The 3,246-nt window shown below is 35.9% G+C and overlaps 1 long non-coding RNA gene across 1 annotated transcript; it reads right to left on the reverse strand.

Annotated features, from left to right (window-relative positions):
• Window positions 1-2,399: 2,399 nt before the first annotated feature.
• On the reverse strand, window positions 2,400-2,823 carry LOC107096730. The gene is made up of 3 exons (XR_001481807.1): window positions 2,739-2,823; window positions 2,576-2,645; window positions 2,400-2,473 (listed from the first exon to the last, which is right to left on the reverse strand). It is a non-coding gene; the product is annotated as an uncharacterized LOC107096730 (long non-coding RNA).
• Window positions 2,824-3,246: the final 423 nt, after the last annotated feature.

The following is a 3,246-nucleotide window of genomic DNA, read 5'->3' on the forward strand; positions in this document are numbered from 1 at the left end:
TGTTTTGGGGGGCGCTGTTTCTCCCTTCTTTCGTATATATACATATTTAGATAATAACTTGGGGAAAAAATGAAATTTCACTGCAATTTCAAAAGTTTATCATTACAGTTATTGTAAAACAAGATCATTTAAAGCCTATTTATTTATTTATTAATAAAGTAACACTTCTTATAAATCCTTTACACATAGAATGGTGTTTACTTACTAAAGCCATGAATTTTGGATACAGCGCGAAGGTACTGATATCTGGATTTAATGTGTTTTCTCCTCTATATTAAGCATAGTAAACATGTTTTAATAAAACATACTGTTGATGATGACTTAAATTTTTAGCACAACTCAGTGCAAAGACAATTCAGGGGAGTACTTTGTGCCAGTTAATGTCTTTAACTGTAGTTTAAACCTTCCTGACCGAAGATTTGGGTGTCTATTGTTCATCTAGTGGTGAAGTTTGGAACTTGTCGGCTTGCAGGGAAGAAGCAAGGAGGCGGCGGTGCAGTTCAAAATGCTTTACATTAATTAAACAATAAAATAAGAGTGACTAGTATTAGAATATAAGCTGTTAGAAATAAAAACAACAATAAATCAGGCAGTAAAGCAAATAGAACTGTTGGACAACAAACTTTTAACTTAAAATTTAACTTTGTTATGACTTTGCAGAAACAAGAATAAAACTTTATTATTATATTTATTGAATAACTGAAGTTTCCCCACATTATCTCACTTAATGTCTCCTTCTACCAGCCTATAAGCATATTTGCTGTAAGCATATTTGCTCTGAATGTTGAGTATTTAATTGAAGCATGTTTTTATTCTACAAATTGAGGTGTAAACTTTTCCTTTTGGCTTTATCTCTAAATAATTGATCTATGACATAAGAGTAAGATTTTAAGATTGCATTGTCATCAACATCCTTGTTGTTACTTATGTATTTTGGTTTTGCAGAACATTGAAGACAAATATATGAAAAGAGGACATTAAATTAAAACAAACCTGCTGCAAATTAAACCTGAGGCTCTAGAGCTCAAAAATCAGTTTTGTTAGAACCAGAGCTTTTTACAGTGGTGGCCAATAGAGGGCTCTCTTATTAAATACTACAGTTACACTTCCATCAACTGTGAACAAAAGTTTTTGTTCCAGAAAACGAACAAGCTGCAGTTCAGAATACGTCCTTCACACAGGAAAAGCACCCAGTTTGACAGCAAAGAGCCTTTTTGAGGTTGAACCTCAGCATAATGTTCACTTCCTCTTTAACTCTTCCTGTTCAACATATGTTCCAGGAACTGAATGTTGTGAAGTTGTACAGCTATGTCGGCTTCCTAAACCCCGCCCACCTTAGACTAATGCTTCAGTGCTAGACCATATGTATAAACAATGAGCATTTATTTTTATAGGTTACCTCTAATCTTGCAGTCTCACCTCAACCAGCTGCATGAGGTTCTCAAAATAGGCCTCTTCATCAATAGTGAGCTTGCCGTTTTTGTAGATAATGCGGTAGTGCTCCACCTTCCCGTCACAGCTCACACACAGCGTGTAGTCACCAGGGAAGTTGGTGCTCTCTCTCACCAAGAACAGGCCTGTCTCAGGAGGGTGAAGCAGCCGCTCGGCCTGGTCTCGTGTTATCTTCCCATGAAACCACCTGGAAGAGTAAGAAAAGAGTTAGGACACTAAAATGAGCTGAAGAAAGCGCTTCACAGTGCAATATAAAAACAAAAAGAGTTTTGTTAAAAACAAAAAATCAGTTCATGAAAAACACACAGAGGCAATAGAAGCTAAAAATAAAACCATGTCTTCAATTTTGCTCTGTGAACCAAAACTAATGAGGGATAATTTAGGAAGTTATGGGAGAAGGTAAGAAGAAATATTAAATGGGGCATTTATGTACAAACATTGATGGATAAACTAACAATAAAATCTTAAAATCAGTTCTTAAAGGAATAGTAAACCCAAAACATGATTAGCCTTCATTTTCTACTCACCCCCATGCTGAACAACACTCTGGAGTACGTTTTTGATATCTCAAATGCATCTGGAGATCTGGGAGGCTTCTTGCTGTCTGCTGACATTCAAATAATGGAGGTCTATGGCGCCCGNGTTGCATAGTATACCTTTAATATTCTTCTTATATGCCCAGCACTTTGTTTCAGTAACGTATCTTTACCTATTTAAATGCTAATCCTTGATGCATCGACGGATACTTGCAACCTTCTCAAGCGCACTGCTCTAAACACTAGAGCAACACTCCCCAAATACTCTGTTCACTCAATGACACGCAGGACTACTGTAGCTTTAAATGCATTAAAAATGAATCAAATATGTAGAAAGTGCTTTTGTTAGTCAGAGAGCGAACATAGATCATCAGCAGGTGTTCTGTTGAAACACTTTACTGGGGGAAACTGCTGCCTTTGAGGTTGATATTTATGAAGCATCAGAGGATTCATCTGCTGGGTCTCATCTGATCTTTTTCTGCTTTCTGAAATTAAGCACAAAGGTTTATTTTTTATTTAAATCTCTGTTGGGGGAAAAGCATGCATTCCCTTCACAGTAAGTGTCTTATAAGAGCAAGAGCTCATACCATCCTGCTGCATGTGTATGGAGTCATGGTCTGAAGCATCTGTCCAAACATTTCCACTGTTTTTCAGAAGCTTTTATATCGAGAGAAAAAAGAAAGAATGTTCATTCCAGTTATCCTGAAATTAATTTCCTTTTATTTAGAAATAAAAATGAGATTTCTGTACCTTTTGCTCCAGAGCAGAAATCTTAGTTTGAGCTTCAGTTCTCTCCATCTCTCGTAACGTTTCCATAGTCCTCAGATTGTGCTCTCTAACAAACAATTGTGAATAAAAGTGACTTACTTTAGGAGCATTGCACCTAACAGATTTTATGACACAAGTCTTACTTCTCTCTCACTTCCAGCTCAGTTTCTGTAAGTTTTTCCTTCAGCCTCTGCAGCTCGCTGCTCTGCCTCCAGTCCTGCAAATCATATGATCATGTTCAGGGGCGGATTTACCATTAGGCAAAACTAGGCAGTTGCCTAGTTATCAATACAACTATTCCTTATTTGTGTACATTAATTATGTTTTTTTTGTAATTCAAGTATTTATTGAATTTTTCAATTTTTTAAAACATAAACAAAACAAAAAAAAAAACATTACAATAAAAATAAGAAAGAACAAAACTGAGGTTTAGTCAAAATCCTTGTTTTGCTGCCTTAAAGTCCAAATCAATTTGTAGACATATATGTGC

The sequence above is a fragment of the Cyprinodon variegatus genome, unplaced genomic scaffold (genome assembly GCF_000732505.1).
Source record: "Cyprinodon variegatus isolate N-32 unplaced genomic scaffold, C_variegatus-1.0 Scaffold645, whole genome shotgun sequence".
Taxonomy (NCBI): Eukaryota; Metazoa; Chordata; class Actinopteri; order Cyprinodontiformes; family Cyprinodontidae; genus Cyprinodon; species Cyprinodon variegatus.